At 46.5% G+C, this 19,719-nt stretch overlaps 1 protein-coding gene and 1 long non-coding RNA gene across 9 annotated transcripts in view; one reads left to right on the forward strand and one right to left on the reverse strand.

Annotated features, from left to right (window-relative positions):
* SGMS1 (sphingomyelin synthase 1) overlaps nucleotides 1-19,457 on the reverse strand; it is a 92,710-nt gene extending 73,253 nt beyond the window's left edge. For 4 of the 8 annotated variants that reach the window (XM_080598482.1, XM_080598478.1, XM_080598477.1 and 1 more), the window contains exon 1: nucleotides 19,319-19,452. The gene's annotated coding sequence lies outside the window, so the exon portion shown is untranslated. Of the gene's footprint in view, nucleotides 1-18,981; nucleotides 19,230-19,318 lie in introns of those variants that run through there. The other 4 variants (XM_080598490.1, XM_080598483.1, XM_080598492.1 and 1 more) reach the window with 2 other exon arrangements.
* On the forward strand, nucleotides 5,682-11,313 carry LOC308197649. Its single transcript, XR_013953193.1, has 2 exons — nucleotides 5,682-8,551; nucleotides 9,853-11,313. It is a non-coding gene; the product is annotated as an uncharacterized lncRNA (long non-coding RNA).
* Nucleotides 19,458-19,719: the final 262 nt, after the last annotated feature.

The raw sequence follows: 19,719 nt of genomic DNA on the forward strand, positions 1-19,719 counted from the left end.
TCCAGCTTTGCAGGTAAACTAAAAACAACCTGCTTCACGAGGCACACCAAGATCCCCACTGAAGTGCTGAATTGAAAAGAAAAAAAAAAGGGGGAAAACAAACAAACAAAAAACAACACACTTATCTGGCAAATATACCAAAAATGTATCCAAGCAGTTTTCCCTAAATTATTGCAGCAGCTGAAGATCTTTTGAGTATACAAAAATGTGCTGCTAGCAGTGTTTATATGAAATTTATAAAGGAGACTTCTTGGCTTAAAAAATAAATAAATCGGCTTTTAAAATGTCATTCAATACTTTTTACATGGGCCTCTTCTACAGAGCAGATTTATGGGATAGTTTTGGTGGTACAGAACAATAAACACCACCACGTACACACTGCTTGAGCAACCACTCCATTTCAACCTTCTTTTCAATCCACCTTGCTATCTAAGAAAATTTTGAAGAAAGGCTGTAAAATGAAAGTTGCCAGCACCCAGGTAGATCAATGGACTCTTCCTCCTGGGTTGTTCCCATCTGAGAGATCTCCAGCTTGGAAAAAATCATGAAAGTATCATTTTCACAGCCCCTGCAGGCTGGAGCCCATGTATGTGACCTCTGGGACTGTTTTCTGCAGAGATTCCCTTTGATGCTGCCGTCAAGCACCAAGGAAGATTATAAAAGATTATAAAATCATAGAATCATTAAGGTGGGAAAAGACCTCCAAGATCATCTGGTCCAACCATCCCCCTACCACCAATGTCACCCACTAAACCATGTCCCTAAGCACCACGTCCAACCTTTCCTTAAACACCTCCAGGGACAGTGACTCCACCACCTCCCTGGGCAACCCGTCCCAATGCCTAATCACTCTCTCTGAGAAGAAATGTCTCCTAATTCCCAACCTGAACTGCCCCTGGTGCAACTTGAGGCCATTCCCTCTAGTCCTATCACTAGTTACCTCTGAGAAGAGGCCGACCCCCAGCTCCCCACAGCTTCCTTTCAGGTAGCTGGAGAGAGCAATGAGGTCTCCCCTGAGCCTCCTCTGCTCCAGACTAAACAACCCCAGTGCCCTCAGCTGCCCCTCACAGGCCTTGTGTGCCGGGCCCTTCACCAGCTTCGTAGCCCTTCTCTGGACATGCTCCAGGGCCTCGATGGCCTTCTTGTAGTGAGGGGCCCAAAGCTGAACACAGCACTCGAGGTGTGGCCTCACCAGAGCAGAGTACAGGAGGACGATCACCTCCCTGGTCCTGCTGGCTGCACGAGTCCTGACACAAGCCAGGATGCCGTTGGCCTTCTTGGCCACCTGGGCACACTGCTGGCTCATGTTCAGGCGAGCATCGACCAACACCCCCAGGTCCTTTTCCTCTGCACAGCTTTCCAGCCACCCTGCCCCAAGCCTGTAGTGTTGCATGGGGTTGTTGTGACCGAAGTGCAGAAGCCGGCACTTAGCCGTGTTGAACATCATCCCCTTGGCCTCTGCCCATCGACCCATCCTGTCCAGGTCCCTCTGCAGGGCCTTCCTACCCTCTCAACACATCAACACAGCCCCCCAACTTGGTGTCATCTGCAAACTTACCGGGGGTGCACTCAATTCCCTCATCTAAGACATCAGTAAAGATATTAAAGAGGAAGGGCCCCAACACCAACCACTGGAGAACACCACTGGTGACCGGTGACCAGCTGGATTTCACTCCATTCACCACCACTCTTTGGACCCAGCCATCCAGCCAGTTTTTAACCCAGCAAACCTGTCCAAGCCATGGGCTGCCAGCTTCTCCAGGAGAATACTATGTTTGGCATTTGCCTCCTCTATTACTACCCTTGAATCCAGTCACCCCAAGCTTTAGTGCTTTTATTCTCATGATGTCCCTGTGCAACAAAACCTCACAACTGTTCTGCTGTACCCGTTCAATCAAGGCAACTAAACAGCACTCCCTGTCTCAGACAAGGCTGAGCCTTTGACTATTTTCAGCTCCAGCAGTTTCCTGAGCCTGTATTTAGCAACCCTCAGGGAGTATTTCATCCAAATATTTGTTCAGCCTCCCCTTGATCCCATTTAAACTCTGCCCACAACATTATCTGGCAAGGGCTCCAACACATCTGTCGCTGCATCGATGGGGAGCCTACGTGCCATCGCTCGCTGCTCAGGACTCCAGTTACTGCCACTTCCCACCTCCCACATGGATAGGGTGGAAAGAAATCCCCATTTCTGGCTTCCCGTCTACTTACAGATTCAAGCAGGTAAGTTCACACCACTACCTAATCTTTAAGTTGTCACAAGGTGTCAGTTTTCCTCCCTCAGTTCTCTGGTAAGCAGAAACCAGGTTACAACCCACACGTTGAGGACACTCTTCCCCTCTGTAACAACACATGGGAGATGTTTGAGAAAACCTTTCTTCCCACAAAACAGCAAAGAGCAGAAATGTGAATTTCCTCCAGAAGAACAATTAAACAGAAACAGACTTCATCTGAACAGCCTCCTCTGCCATTCCTAAGATGCCATACTAGGATTTTGAAGGACTAGAAGAGGCAGAACAACTGATTTTCGTGAATGCACATCTGCTATCTCCAAGTGTTCAGTGCCGAACTGTACTCACCAGATCCACTTACCAACCACGTCTGCCATCGCTTCTGGTCTATTTTGTCTATAGTGGAACCTGATCAGGCGCAGCACTCCTAAGATACACTTCATAAACACATTTCATAGCCTAACTGCTCCTAGTTAATACATAGCAATATTCAGTAACAATTTTGGAAGAAAAACTGTGAAACATTTCATAAAAAAATGAATCTGGTTATGGATGCCAGTAGTTTTTCATATAAAAATGGCTTGGATTGTGATACTCTGATCAGAATTCACATTTGTATCTCACACTGCATCCCACTCCTGGCCCTCAACTATGCCAGAGTCCCTTGTTCGTGCTGCAGCATTCACGATGGCTGCATTCCAGCCTGAGGGCAAAGGCTGCCTGTAAGCGGTTTATTCAGTATGTGAAATGTTTTGTTTATCCAAAAATATTTTAGCTCCAAGAGACATTAAAGTGAGATTTAGATTTCAGCATTTGCACAGTAAAGAGATGCAACTCCTACATATATTACCACGGACTTTTTTCCTTGAGGCTTTCTAGCTGTGAAAATCTATTTTGCAAAAATAAAATTACAACAAACTAAAAGCAAAGTGTAACACTTAATAATAAAGGAGGAGGGGAAAAAAATGCTATACCAAGAAGAGAGAAGCAAAAGACAAAGCAAAGATGTTGTTGCGCTCTTGCTCACTTTGTTTGGAGCAGATCAACGTAATAATCAGAAGGAAAACCTTTATGGTACTGCAAGTCAAGCCAATACTTATGGCATCTTCGCCAGTAAGTGGCTCTGGAAAACCAGAATAATATAAAGTGAAGTATAAAGTATAGGGAGTTTCCCTGCAGCTTGGTCCCAAGTTTAACTTGCAGTAGTGAAATCTAGCTAGCCAGCAGATCATCCACTGGCACTGAAGTCTTACAATGTTCATACCAACCTTAAAAATAAAACTCTCCCCAAGCATCCTATTTGGGTGGTAATTTAAGATGAGGAATTAAGCACATCCATCACCAGAGACAAAAGCATGACAGTTGACAGGACAGACTTTCAAACACAACACACAATACCACACAATTCCATTTAATTATCCCTAGGTTCCAAAACCAGACGACAGGAACATTAAAACTGTTATAGTTCAACAGCAGCAAGAAAACATCTCCGTTTCCAGCTCAAAGCTCTTCTTATTTAAAGAAATGCCCTTCGCATACTTGATTCCCAATCCCTGTTTTAGGATAGGAGCAAAGGATAAGTCAGATGTGCTGTACCCTCATGCTAAGACCAAGATACCAAGTTTAAAGGAAAAAAATGAAAGAAGGAAAAAAGGACAAAGTCTTACCTGCAGCCCCCCCTCACTGGCCCTGCAGTAGTCAGAGATTAATGCATTCTTCTGTACCGAATCATTATTGAGCTCCACAGGCTCCCTATGCCATAGCTCCAGGTGTGTGCTTTACTTGGGCTGTGGTTTTGCTAATTTGCCTCTGCCAGGGAATTCCCAGCCACAGGCTGGGTCTGCACCAGTTCATCGCTTCCTTCAGCAGCCCCGTTAATCAACAGACTTACCTCAAACTATGTTACAAACGTAGAATTAACCATATATAAACAGAAAAAAAGTTAATCTCTTAAGAAAGTGATCTGGCAGGTACTGAAACGTTTCTGCTCTTCTGCTAACTTCACCATATGCAGGTTTACAGCAAGGTTATACTACAGACTTTTATATATTTAAGATAAAAAATGCTAGCAGATCCTATGCAGCACTACAACAATAAAACAGTAGATTTTGACATTACCAAAAATGAATGTGCAGAAAAACAAGCTGTACAGTTTAGTACGCCAGTTCCTTGCAAGGTACTAAATAATGCCTTAACCTTCACAATTAAGACCTTGCTCAAACCGCCTTACAAACTAGGGTTTGCCCAGTGTGGTCAGAGACCTCAGGCAAATAGGAAGTGCAAGAAGTGAAACCAAGACAACGAAGTATACAAAAAAGAAAAAAGCAGCAAAAAAGAAAAAAGGTTGGAGTAAACTTTGGTCAGCTGGTGCTTTCCCTCCACAAGATTAACTTCAGCCCAACAAATACACAGGAGAGTTTTTCAGGACTGGCCTTTGTAACACTTAAATATGAGAATACTAGACTAAGCTCAAGAGCTTAATCAAAAGCTTACAAGTCGATTATGGGTCCCTGGTGAGACCCCTGGCCCTAACGAGCAGAAATAACCACAGCTTTCACATGAAAACTCAGCTTCGGTCAAAACTTAAAGAGTAATTTTAATCTTGCTGTAAAAAGCCAGAGTGCATTATTGCTTTCATATTTAACACATCGCAAGACCAAGAGCGATCACAATCACCACATGACAGTAAAACCAGACTACACTGTCTTTTTCTTACACCAGGGAAAAACATGGTTAACACAAGGCATACCAAGTACCAAATCAGCTGGTTTGCTTCAGTGCAACAGGCAAAAACATCTGCAGTATTTCCCGAGGTGCGCAAAAAAAAAAAAAAAATCAGTAAGTTGTGCAAGATCTGTACTCCACCTACAACCTACAGCAGCTGGGAGGGCCAGAAAGGCAGGCTTTCCCATACCGAAAGGACCACACAGCACCTCCAGGCTTTACCAGACCCCTGCGATCTTCAAAAATAAGAGAGCTCTGCTTTTTCTTTCTCCAGAGACATACTTTACACTCCAATGGGAGAGAAAGCCTAATGCTGAAACAATCCTAGGTAGGCATGCAAACAACACCCATGCGGCAGCAACCCTCTTAAGTGTGACAAAGTAAAAACAACAGAGGTTTCAGCCTTCACTATGAGTCAGTACAAAGAGCAACACGAGAGGGTGCCTCGTACTGTTGGATTTGCATGTCAGTATTAATGTAGACAAAGAACCTGGAACATAGAAGCAACCATCAGTCTTCTCTTTCCACTTAAATTCTTCTGCGCAGGCTCCAAATACCGTAAAATGGCACTGTATCCATCAGAAGACGGGTATCTGTTTGGTCTGATGAAGTCTCCTGTCGAACAGACCAACCTCCTGTTGCTAGGGACCTGTCAGGACTGGATTTCACTCCGTGGCATAGGAGTTCATCAGCACCTCACGAGCGACCTTTTCACATCACTGCAGAATAAGTAATGGAAAATAAATTTATTCCCTTAATTTCCAGAGATTTACAGAGGTTATACTCCTCTCAGAGAAACTGCACAAACCCTACATCTTCTCCAAATCCCCCTCCCCCCCCCCCCTTTTTTTTTTTAATTTGGCATCTGAATTAATTACAGGGCAAAGCGCAGAAGAGCACAGCTCAGTCTCTGCAGCGTGATGAACTGTCTGCACCACTCTGACCAAGCACATTTCACTGACCAGGAGGAACATCTCAGCACCTTGCAAATGCTGATGCGAGGGTACGGATGCTGAAATCTGGCTTGCTACCTTGTTTCCCGCTCCTCTGTACAACACATTTTATTTTCAGGTTATAACACCTGAAAGGATGGGCGTGGGCACAGCAGCTGACAGCATATTCAGAAATCCCAAGAACGAGACGCTTTCATTTCACACGTATCTGCATTAGCTACACCTTCAACTCATATTCAGCAATTCTGGAGTCACGGCCACAAGACTTATACTGTCACGTCGATGTCACCTTCACACATGGCTCCCCTGCAGTCACACGGTGCTTAAAAAGAGCCTGCCACCACCCTCACAAACCAGATCAAATGCTACTTTTCTGCCTCTTGCTTAATAGGGCGACAGTATGATGAAACAAGCTGGGCTGGGGACGGAAGAGAAGGGAGCTTGAGCAGGTGACTTCTGAGCAAGGAAGCCCACGGTATGAGAATTTGCAAGTAAGCAAAGCCCTTTTATAACTAGAAATTGCACGGTCAGTAACAAAACACAGCTCTGGGGAGAATCCAAGAGTCAAAGTAAGGTGGGGGAGCACATAATACAGACCAGACCTCTGTTTTAAGTGTGTGCGTATACACACATGGGCAAAGTCACTCCCCAGGACTGGCCTGGTCTCTTCTTACACACGATGCTTCCTACACCTATGGGGCTTTCTTCACCTGTCACTGCAAGTGTACACCCCAGATACGCATCAAAGCACCAGAGCTATACAGTGAGACTTGGACAGCAAGGTCTGCCTAAGGGAGAAAAGTAAAGCTGAGGAAAAAAGAGAATCGGCCAGTATCAAGCACGTGCTTTCCTGAAGCAGCTTCTCTTGACAGAGAGCTAACTTCCAGTTCAGACAGCTGGCGAAGAAGGGCTGCAGACCCAGGACATGCAGAGCCAGCTGCAGTCGCTTCCTCCCCTCTTTCACAGGGCCCTTTTTTTTAAAAAAAAAAAAAAAAAAACACCTTACCAAGCACTTCTCAAGTCTCTCGTATGTACTGAAAGCTGTGGTGTTGAGAGGAGCCAAAGTGAGACAGCATATCTGGTATTACACTAAAATGATCTTTCATGTTGCTTTTGGCTAATTATTTCGGTGCCATAGGTATTGATGGGAGGTAGGAGGAAACTGGAAGATGGATTCGTTTGTCAGAGCAGCATGATGCAGGTAATGACACAGTAATTCAATACATACTTGCTCTCTGGCTGCATTGAATTCCGCAGCGGGGCCTGCACAGCAGCTCAGCAATCAGGCTGAGGCACAGCCCGCTCCCAGCTCTCACAAACCGTGCTGTTCTGTGGGTCCTGGGGCGCAGGGCTGAGCCACCAGGGTGCTGGAAGGGGGTTATTCCCTTGCGCCTGTACAACACAGCAGCGCAGCAGCAATCCTCCCGACAGCAGGCACCTTGTGCACTGAGGGCAGCAAACCCCCAGTCAGTGATTCACTGCAAGTAAAAAGCAAAGTTACGACAGGCTGCTGGAGAGAATGACCTAGTGCTGAGCACACACATGCTTTAATTAGTCTACAGAGCAGCTTTGTGAGTGGCTGATGGGCAACAATTATTCTGCATTTAAAATCAGTATAAGTCCACTGTCTGATGTGAGTGGTACCTAAACCTTGGTAAGAGTGCTTCTTAACTGGGCTTAACACAGGCATTAGCAAGGGACAGGTGAACTGTTGGGGGGTGGGAGGAATAGCAGGGATTATCACTCCTGGAGGGCAGTGCAGCATCTTGTCCACAAATCAGGCAACTCAAATTCACCTGCAACAAACTAAGCAGAGCTTAGCTCTAACAAAACAAAAAATAAAAGGATTCAAGACTTCTGGACAGAAAAGTTATTCCTGCTTTCACTGATTCTCACGGTGTGCAGCACCAATTCGTTTCACTAACCTGCAGTTATCAACCCTATGCCTTGACCTAAAAACTATCAGCTCGGGGAAAAAAGATTTCTGGACCACACCCCCACCAGGTTACAGCAATTGCTTTTTAGTCTTGTTTCTTCTGGGCATTGGAAAGGATTTGCTCACCACTCCTCTTGCAATTAAATCAATGGTAAGAGGTGGTTACCTTGCAGACTGGAGAGAAACAATCTTTATTCATTTAAAAATTCCTATTAGAAAAGGTATAATTTCAAAGTTTGAGGTTAAGGTGCTGGTTTAATTTGACCAAAGAAGGGATCTGAAAGTCTTCCCCGTGCAAAACCTGAAGCCAACAAGCCAATGTGAAAGGTATTTTAAAAGCCTCAGGCCACAAAGCCAGAAGTACGATCAGCCTAGCTCTGACCTGCATGAGCAACTCCCTCTCCCTGGTGTCTCATCTGTTATTCCCTGCTATCACCTCTGCAACCTCAATGGTTTAGCACTTTGTTTTGGAGAGTTTCACCGTGCTTTTAGTATTTCAACGAAACCTGTGTTCTTTTTTCCTTCTGACAGTTGCTATGGTGAAGTTTGGTGTTGCATCCAGTTACCAGGCTGTGGTTTGTGACAGACAATAGTTCCCTGAAGAAACCGAAGCACTAGACCAAGGAAGAAGAGGGAATTCCCCGCTGTGGTCTGCTCCCATTAAAAATACCAAGAGCTGTGAGACCGAAAGCTACTTCAACACAGAGGTGAGGAATTAATATTTTCCAAACAAGTTTGTCAACAGTGAAAACATTACTTTGGCATTTATACTACTATTCTGTAATATGTCCGTTGCTCAACTTTTCCGTTAACACCAAACAGCCTCTTCCAGTCTTAATGATTTAGGAATTATTTTCATAAATGATTTAGGAAAGTTGCAAATATGATAGATACAATATACGAAAATAAATAAAAAGAGGTCTAGCAATGTATTTGCAAATTTGACCAGAGCATGTACTTTTTTCCTTAAAAACGTAAACAAAAGAGCAGGAAACTTGAGCTACATCTCCCACAAAGGGATCAAACGCTGCTGGGACCTCAGGGAAACCTTGTGCTTTGGAGCAAGGAGTCACACCATAGAAACGGCCTTCCCCCATATGCACTGGAGACCCCCAAAGTCTCTTCACAACACCTTGTTCAAAAGGGATAACAGTAATCTAATGCAAAAAAGTGCCCACGTGCCATAAAACATCAGAATCACATTATAACACCTTTGAAAACGTCTGTTTCTGCCCATTTCTGTTTAGAAGTCCAGCGAATTTAAACCCACCACTCTGTGTTACAGGATGTGTTTTTGGAGTTGTCCGCCTTCAGTCACTAGCGTAAGAAAAATTCATGTGACAGCAGGAACTGGGTCCTTAGAAATATTAGTAGTAAAACAACTTTTCTGCAGAAGCCGCCTTTACCGCAGATTGTGCAACACAGATGGCCTTGGATCTGGCAAAAGCATGGTTTTGGGATTCACCATCCCCCAGCTACAGGCCCCAAACTAGACACCTCGGGGTCAGGAGCAGGAATGTGTTCCACCCCTCCGGAAAACCATCTGCAAGCCTGCACGCCTGCCAAGGAACTGCTAATTCTCCTCAGTTGCTGGACCACCTCCTCAGGAGGGAGGGGATGCTCTCCTCACCAGCCAGGAACTGCAGCCAGCTCTCCCTCCCCTGCCTCAGGGGACGCTTATCACACAGACAGAGTCCAGAGCTGGACACATTCTCCAGCAGAGCTCAGCCACTGCCCCCCCAGCTGCCAGCACCCTACACTCACCCACCTCTAAGAGCAGCAGCAAGCACGTTGATGATGCCCATCCAGCTGTACCATGGCTGAAGGCTGCACTGCGCCACGTTCGCTGACAAAAGCAGATCTCCAAGGGCCTTAAGGTCCTGGACGCATTCTGGGTGAAAACATGCACATTCCTCTCTCGCAGAGTGACACCGCACTGGCACATATGACCTGGGTGGGAGCATAACTTGGATGCCTTCACTTGTTGGCTTTTTCTGGCTCGTTGCAGACACCTTTGGTGGAAATCCACGCCTGCATGCTCGCAACCAAGCAGGAAGAGGATCCTCTCTCACTTGCAGCTCTTCATGCTGACGTATTTTGGCTGCTAGAGGTGCAGCAGCCGCAGCCGAACATCCTCCTGCATCTCCTGGAGCCCAGCACCATCCACTGGAAGCCAGAAAACCGCATCAACAGGTGGTGCGGCTCGTGGCCCTCCCAGCATGTTTGCCGAGCAACCCGACAGGGGAAAGGCCGAGAAACAACTTGCAGGACACAACTAAAGGGGTTACTGTAATAGGCTTAGCTGCTGTGCCGCTGCTTGCAAGAAGTCCCAAAAGCCTGAGCAGATTCTGCTCTAATCAGATGTAGCTCTAGGTCTTTGTACCTATGGTTATGAATTGACACATGTTGCAAGAGCAGATTAATTAGGGAAAATGAGAAACAAAGTGACTTGTTCTCAACAAAACTGGATATAAGTTACACCATGAAAGAAGAATCAGCATAGACCCTGCATTTCTGATACCGACCTTACCAAGACAGGCTTTGTCTTCTGCATTGCCACATTCAAAAACCAGTCCTCAGTTTATACTTGGATCAACTGCAAATATTACCAGTTAGTACAAACAATCTACAGACACGTTTTAATGCTCCCGCTGAAATTTCTAGGAAATAAACTGCATATCAGTGTGAAAAGAGAATCCAAGTTTGACAACACCTGCCAGAATAATATTCCTATATTCTGAGCGTGTACACAATTCACAAAGACCTGGTGGCAGCAGGCTGATCTTCTAGCAAAGGCAGCTGTTTAAATACAGTGCCCCTTCCCTTCTCACCTGATCAGAAGCCCCGAATAACGCACAGGGTCCCCAGCAGTGAGGAAGCTCAGACTTGAGCTTCATTTTGGAGGCTTGCACCAAGTAACACCGACTTTGATAACAAGCAGCACCATAACCAGCAGGTTTAATCTGGGAACACTTACAATGTCACACTGAAAATAATTCTACTAAATGCCGTGCTTAAAAACATGTTGAATTACTGCACGCATATTTCACATCAGTACTTAAACTGGAAAGAATAAATCAAGTTCCCAGCCCTGCAAGTACCCAAGAAAGTCTCCAGCTAAGGAACTGGCTCTCCTTCTCCCTGCAGAGTTAACTTAAGCACTCGTCTAAGCAGAGGTCTCACTTCAGACTGCCATGGGAGGAACAGTGCTGCCCTCACCCTGCAAACGTAAATCACAGCAATAAAATACCAATTAAAAACAGAAAGGTAGTTTGTTCAAGAGAATCTAACATCACAGTACAAGACAATCTGTCTGCTAACTGCCTGATGCAACATCTTCATTTAAAAAAAAAAAAGCACAAATAAACTGTGGGTTATTCAGCACACAGCTACTCACTTCACAGAAATGATTAATTCTTTGGTAAAGATGATCACACAGCAATTTACCTCTGATTTATCAAAAAAACAATTATAGTTTTTTTAAGTAGACCTTGAAAGGAAACAAAACCTCAAACCCAAGAGCAGATAATACTGCCTCTAGAGAAGCTAATTAAGACACTTTTTAAAAATACATATTTTAATTCTTCCCTCATTTTTAAAGCTGTAAATACAGTAAGATCAGAATGTTTACCTCTTCCAATACTTTCTCACTTCAAACTGTTTCACTCTGTAGTGTCTTTGGAGATAACTGGCCTTTTCCTTCACTATAGCTGCAGTTTGTATTGCATCTTTTACTATCACCAACATTAGGAACAAAGACAAGAGGGTGCAAGCGTTACAGGCAGCTGCACACCTGAACCCCTTGTGCCTGCAAGCACTGACCCTAAATCATAGACTGATTTCATAACTGCGCATCAAGGATGCACATCAAAGGCAAGCATACATTCAGATACACTCTTTACCTAAACTACCAAGCTTTACAGGCGCTGAAACCCCCTACTAGAAGCTGGACCAGCCAAGGCTGCTATGGCGCCAGTGCAGTGGTGTTAATATTTTAATTGCACGGTTCTAGGACCAGGCACCACAAACTTCCAGCGGCATTTTGCCTGCGGAAGCACTTCTGTGCTCTGCCCTCTGCGCGCTGCTCCTCTGCTTCCATCCCAGCACCAGGCCCCTTCCCAGGGACTTCACGGTTCCTGCAGCTCTGGCAGAGGGGCTCTCATCTCATCTTTTCTCCAAAATCTCCTGGGACACCTGTTAACGTCATAAACTGGGGAGAGGAATAGAAGGAAAATTGGATTGGCTCTGCTACAGCCATGAGGGAAACTGTAACAGAAAGCCCACTTTGAACAGATGTATGCTAGCTTCTGCTTTCTGGGAGTTGAATCTGCAGGCTCCAAACCTAAAAGCACGTTCACTGACAAGGGTCAGAACACTGATAAGGATCAGAGTGAAAAACAGCCTCCCTTGTGCGCGGGGCTCTAGGAAATTCAAGCAGTTCATCTGCATCTGTAGTTGGTTCACACGTCGATAACACCAGAAAGATTTTCATGGATTCTTAAATGACAATTTGCAGTAAATGAACTAGGATCCTTCTGAAAGTTCTTATAAGCACTGGTGTGCACAGAAGATGCTACACGATTAGTCAAAGTCTCAACAATAACATTTGCACATGAGCTCGTGCAGGGGATGTGACTGAACCGTGTGCACCAACTACACCAGTAACCAGAACTACGAGACACGGCTGCCTTTTCTGACGTTCAGAAAGGAGCAAGGTGTATTTATGGGACCACACATCCGTATACCCAGCCACCCTGAGATCACAGCTCGGTGAAGGCAGGCAAAGCATTATCCCTGTCACAGTTTTTGCACGGTTCCTGGCAGAAGGGCCAAAAACTGACTGGGTTATTATCCAATCTGCAAATAAACAGAGATAATTACTTTAGTAGCATGGCATCACATTTTACAGGCTGAATATCAACATGTAGCTATTACGGTGGAACTGCTTGAAGAAACAGCAACTTCTTACAATTTTTTAGTATGTATTCTGCTTTCAGGCTATAACCATGAAAAGACGAAAAAGGGGTTGCGGACATGGGCTCAAGATTCCCAGATTGTTAACAAATAAAATCCAAAACCACGAAGCTGACAGACAATTCTGTGGACAACTGTTTTGAATATTTGTTCATGTCCAGCTACAAATGCAGAGTATAAAGCAATATTACTAGTGTATGAGGGATTACAAAGTTAACGCAAACAACCTACATTTAACATCGTGAGTACTTTGTGCGATATTAGCAAAGAAGAAGGTCTAATGGGAAGAATCACAGAAGGATTTTAAAGATTGGCAGCCACTCCACAAAATGGCAAAGGAAGTTCCCCGCAGGCAGTTATAAAACGATGCCAGACAATTCACTTGTGCAATGAACGGAGTTAACCAGCACCACTCAGAAGATCCTTAAGGAGTAACAGGAAGCTCACTGAAAGCATCAGCTCAGTCCAACAGGCACAGAGAACAAAACAGGCAACCACAGCTTCCGCTGCATAAAGCCGGCACGCCTGCACCCTGACCATCAGCTGTAGCTTTGGTCCTTCCCCCTCCTCCGCTCCCACCCCATGTAGGTGCTGAGAAACACCAAGAGAAGCCTGCAGGGTGGACTGTCTCCATGAGGTGGGAACTGCTGGGGCACGGAGCTTTCCCCCTCCCCAGGTCCCACCTTCGGTTCTTACAGTGACGGATCTCCATCCTTGGACACTTTCAAAACCCAGCTGGACAAGGGCCTTGAAAAACTGACGTACCTCTGAAGATCATCTTGCTCTGAGCAGGAGGTCAGCCTAGGGACTCCCAGAAGTCCCCCCCAACCTAAATCCTCCAGTCATTGTCCTCTTCATGCTTACCACCATAGCCACTTACACTTAAGTGCTGCTACACCCTGGCATTCCCTCTCAAGAACATTATATATGCTTGGAGACAAGACATGGGACTATACAGGTCTGTGCCTTCTCAGCACAGACACTCCTGCAAGCATTTCCAACAAATTCTGAACTAAGTATAAGAATGCAAATAATCTACATCCGATAAATGTGCTCTGGGCCCTGTTTATTTTTTAAGTCTCCTTTCACAAACCATCTATTTATGTTTCAAGAGGGAGAAAAACTGAAATAGGAATTTATACATGCATGAAAACAAAGGCAATATCTGACAAGACCATTTTTTTTAATTTGCAGATAATTGCTCATTACTGTGAAATAAGCCTTTTGTGCTGTTTCATGAAGAGTAGATAAGAAACCCTAACCCATTACTAAATACTGCTTTTGGCAAATGCAAATTTCTCCTAGCGTGGCTGAATCTCTATATAATCATGTTTGGACTAAACATGTATCCTGACATTCCCAAAGCGGTGGTGGACACAGAACAACACCTTCTGTCAAGTAATTTCATAGAGGATGCTTCACCAGGGACCTTCACACACTTGCATTCATCCTTCCCTCTCCATCCTTGCTTCATGGTAAGTTTTTTTTGCCCTTTCCTCCCTGGCACACAGCTATGCCCACACTGCCCCTGGTCAGCACCCAGACCCCACTTCCAACTTCAGCATCCTACACCATTTTGAGAAGCACTTGCTTCTTCCTCTTCCCTCTAAGTCTCGCTCGCTTACCTGAAACCCTTCTCCCTGAACACCCGGCGTCCTCCAGACACTTGTGCTTTGTACTCCTCACTCACGGGCTGGATCTCCAAGCCCAGCTGAAGCCCAGGCACTTAGAAGCACCACCACCACCACCACCAGCCAAGCACGTGCCATTCACTTACCCACACATGTATTTTTGCAGCGATCACCCTCAATGCACTCTCAAGGTCTTTCATCATCCAAACGGCAGGATTTATTTTAAAATCTTTCAAATACATTTCGTTAACTTTCCCAACAAAGTTTTCCAGAGCAATATTATTTGACTACAAAAAACTCTACGCAGAGCAGCAGGGACACAATGAAGACAAACCACAGACTTCAGAGCAGAAGAGAAGCTACAGCTCAGCTTGGATGGAGCTATTCCACCTGCATGTAGATGCAAAGCCGTTCGTGTGCAGCTACTGAAGTGTTACCCAAGCCTTCCCAGCAAGCAAAAATCCATTCTGTGTACAAACAGAGTTTTTATAGCTTGGCACAGTGCTTGGCTGCGGAGTCGAGCTTTTCAATGCATGGTAAATTTTTACTTGAAAGTGGCAGAAGAACTCATGCCAGAAGACCATATGAAATGCCAGCTCAGTGGCAGGAGGTCAAAGTATGGTATCAAGAGATTTCATGGAATCATTCCAAGACAAACTTCTTAAAAGCACTGTGCTATCTAGGGAGGCACGGATTTATGCTACTAGGAAAAGCTAGTAAACAATTTTTATGACTCCTTTCCAATCAAAGGTAATAGTTTTAACACTTTACCTTACAAAAAGTGAAGCAGTAGTCTTCTGTAGGCGGTGAGAGCTGTTTCTACATCTACTTAATCCTTGGTTATTTTGCTAAGGTCAAGAATAAAAAAAAATGTTAAAGCCCAGAGCTTCTGTGCAGACTGCCCTCTACAAAAAAAAAAGCCTTCAGATGTAACACTGAGACAAAACCTGTTCATGCATTAAAAAAACCACCATAAATCAAACAATTTAAGAAAGCACAATGGAGTGTGAAGACCAACAGCCCTCATGACAACCTTTCTCCATTAGCACCTAGAACGATAGCTGCAGGAGATGGTGAAACATTATTTGAAGTGAAGAAGGCCCTATATTTGGTAACGTTTTTGCAGAAGTATTTAAGCTTAAGTTAGGGTCAACAGTGACCCTGAAAAGATACCAAGCATGAAGACTCATCATATCAGATTTTGCCAGCTATCATCACCTCATAATTAAAAAAAGAGAGAGAGAATGAGAGTAAAGCCCCCTCAAAACCTGATGCCTGTTCAGGGTCTCCCTTTGATCTACCCAAACACTGTGGCAGACTCGCTTACAATAGCAATTTGCAAACACTTACATACTCTCCCATTAAAGCATTTCAATTGCTTCAACCTGCCATTTTAACAAATCCAAGTATAAGGCTTTAAATGCAATTAGTACAAATCTCAGCACTCCCAACATTAAATTTGCAAGTGACATTTAATGGCATTCAACACATGCGAAGCTAAGCTAATACACTAATGGGCCAGCAAGGAAAATTGTACGACTCCAAAATACAATGCTCCTTTTTATCACAAGGAAAGCAGGGGTGTAGGCTGCATAAGGCAGGAAGAGAGCTTAAAAAATTCTTCTTTAACTGTGGCTGCCAAAGCTCTTCTCTCCAGATGCACTGCCCAGCATCATCTCCATACGACCCAAGAGCAACAAGGAAAAGCAGCTGCTCTATTCAGCAAGACCTCCCTCCAATCTGCTGGGTTGTCGCTGCAGCACACCTAAGGTAATGCTGCTTCAGTTCTTCAGAGGGGAATTGCAGCCTCTCCTGCCACGGCTGCTGGTTCCGCAGACGCGCGCAGAGCGATGCTCCTGGGATGCAACGTTTCCCGGCTGCACAGCAAGGATGCAGTGCCGTGCGTTGCGCCCAATGGAACCAGTCCGACGAGCACTCCCGAGGAACGCTGCTGGCTGGCTTTCCCAGAGCACACCTGCACCTCACCAGTTTGATTAGAAAGCTGCCAGTTTTCACACAGCCTTTCTTACTACAGTTAAAAAACAAACAAGAGAAACAGCAAGCCTACTAGACGTCAGGATTCTGTTATTTCCAAGCAGCAACATGCTTTGTGTTGAACTCTACGTAAACACAGCAAGCTACCTTTAGAAAGGGAAACTAGTTACACTTGATAGCTCGTTAGGATGGCTATTATTTTTAACAACAAAAATAAAGCATAAGCAACCTGCACCAATTACTGCCTCTGCTAAACGCTTATTCTCAAAAACATAAAATATATCTGGGATGAAAGCATCACACAAAAAAAAAAACACAGAAGATTTCATGCTTTCCTCAGTGCTTTCTGCATCTCCCCCAGCCTTTGGGGGGAGGGGGAGGGGGGGGGAGACTGTAAGGGGGAAATACTTTAATCATTAAGTTTAATGAACCCGCTCACTTTGGGAATTAAAGCTGTATTAAAAGAGAGAGTCTCTAATCCACAGCACAGAAGCCATGCAGAACAGCAGCTTTTGGAGGGCTGCCTGCCCCTATCTGCATTCTGCTTTCCTGGGTGCAAAATACTTCCAAGGACACCAAAACCCTTTGGAAAATTCTGCCAGCACATGGGAGCTCAGGTCATGAGGTTGAGTCTCAAAAAATCCTCACAACTCAGGGCTTTGACCTCATTTGTTCTCACCTCTACTTCAGAGCACTTTTTCCTACCTGCGGTTGGTTTTGATGTGCTGCACATGAATTACAACTGAAATAGCATTCAGGTGCTCTGCTCCATCTCAGCAGAGCAGTTTGGACTTACCTCAGTGTGAAGCCTTAAAAATCCTCCCTGCCCAGCATGGGCCACTGTTGTTTGCTGTTTGGTTTTTTTTCCTTACTCCAAACAGGCCCCACCTGACACATGGGAGAAGCAGCTTCTGGATCACTTCTGTCCAAGCATTTTACAGGATATACAGTTGCCCCAACTACAAAGCCTTTAATTCAGCAACTGTTCCTTATAGCCAGACTAAAATTGCTGTCAAATCCAAGCAAGTCCCAGGCCACACACACATTGCACATGCCAATCACCCAGCATTGAACAGCACGGAGTAGCAGCAACCAGAAAAGGGTAAGAACTTTTAAGTCGCTGTCACCAATAACGTATGTGTTCCTTCTCACCACGTCCAGTTAAAGAGAACTCACTAATTATGTAATTAAAAGCAGCACCTGTTGAAGTTTGAGGAGCATTTAGAGAAGCAATGACACACATGGAGAACTGGCATATAGAAGGTATTATTAAGAAGTCAGTGCCTTTTAAGGGTACCGTTAACAACGAGTAGTCAAACAGTATTCACGAATACCTGCCAGTCCTAAAAACTGTGAATTTAATAAATTGAAGTACTCAGATAATTGTCACAAGCTGTCATTAAAAACTAATTATACACAGGGAGACATATTGTCTCTAGGCTGATACATGGAAGCCGAAAGAAGCGTGACAAATGATTTGGGAATCACAGTTACACAGATCACAGTTAGAAGACTTCTGAGCTAAATTTAATTCTGTTCTACATGCACAAACCAATAAAAATCAAGGCAATCTCTCTGGATATAAGTGATTTTCTTCTTATTATTTTAAAACTAGCATTTATCTTTCATCTGCCACCAATGAGGGCTGATTGCATTCTCTTTCCAAGCTCTAAACACCTTCACAAAGCTGAAGCAATTTCAATACCCACCCAACTATGACCTGAAATGAAACAACAACGCGTGTTACTTCAATCCAAAAATCCATTCCTAAAGCAAACAAACAAATGTAGCCAAGCCCAAACCCATCAACAGCAGAGCTCCCAGAGACTCGAACCACCAGGGCCATACTTCACACCGGCTTGCAAACCAGCAAGAAAGGTGGCACAAACCGTTCTCATCCCCGCGGGCCTGGCGTGGCCGAACAGTCTGAAGTAACCTCCACGGAAGCTGCTGTGACACCGCCGCGCTGCTCCCTGCCAACGCGGCCGCTTCCAGCCCCGCCACGAGAGGCTGCGCGTGTCGGCGGCCAGCGGGCTTCGCCGGAGCCGGCCAGCGTGGCAGGGCTCCGTCTGCACAAACAGGGCTCTTTTCTCTCCCTTCCCACCCTCACCTCGCGTATTTACAATGAGAGGCCCTGAAGGCGACAAGGCCTTCTTTAATGAGGTTACACACAAAGCAGCATAAATTAGAAACCCTGATCTCAACCGGGCCTCCAGCCGGCACACAGCAGCAACGCCTAAAGACAGCCGCACACATCACAGGCCAAAAAATCCAAACAATCCAGCCCACCCATCGGCGAGCGATTTCTCCAGCAAACAAGCTGTGCTGTGTTCACCTGTCAAGGCACCAACGAAGGCGAGGCCTCTCATGCTCAGCACCAGCTCTGCCCTCAGCGCTCTGCCTCGCCGAGACACCCCAGTCAGCGTTACCCGCACCTCAGGCTCGCTGCCTGGGACCAGCCCCGACACCGCCGCTCCACCGAGCTGTCAGCCTTCGTCCCCCCGACCTCGGACACGTGCCAGCGCCACCCAGCTCACCTGTGTCACACCACGGGGCGCGGGGGGACCAGGCTCCCCTCAGCCCCACCAGGGCTGGGGGCCCACACCTGGCCCCAGGTGCCCAGCTGGGCCGAGGGGACCTGAGCCCTCTGGGGGGGTGGGGGGGGGAACGATACCAGACGCCTTTAACCAGGACCCCACGGGGCTGGGGGGCCTGGACCCCGTGCGGATTTAGGGGCCAGACCCCCCGGGGCTGAGGGGCCGGTTCCCCCGCGCCGCGGCCCGTCCCCGCTGCGCCACTCGGCCCCGCCTCGGGCGGCCGCGCTCCCGGCCCCGCTGTCCCCCGCTGCCCCCGGCCCCGCGGCTCGCTGCTCACCGGGCGGCGCGGCGCCCCCGTCGCTGGGCTCGGCTGGGTTCGGCTCGGCTCAGCGCGGCTCGGCCGCCTGCCGGGCGGGTCCCCTGGGCGGCGGCGGCTCCGTGTCCCGGGCGGCGGCGGCGGGCAGAGCGGGCGGGGCGGCGCGTCACGTAAGCGCCCTGTCACCTCCCCGCCGCCATCTTGTGCGCGGCGGGCCCGGGCCGGGGGTAGCGAGGGGGCTCCGGTGCCGGGAGCCTCCTCCTCGCTCCCCCGGGGCTGCCGCTCCGCCTTGGGGGCTGTGGGAAGCGCGCTCGTGGGGTGCCGGCCCCCTGCTCCCTGACAGGGCTGCTCTGCGCCGAGCCGCAGGGGCGGTTCGCCTCAGGCCGTCTGCCTTCAACACGGAAAATCGCTGCTTTTCTTAA

Source organism: Anser brachyrhynchus (assembly GCF_964034855.1).
Source record: "Anser brachyrhynchus genome assembly, chromosome: 6".
Classification (NCBI taxonomy): Eukaryota; Metazoa; Chordata; class Aves; order Anseriformes; family Anatidae; genus Anser; species Anser brachyrhynchus.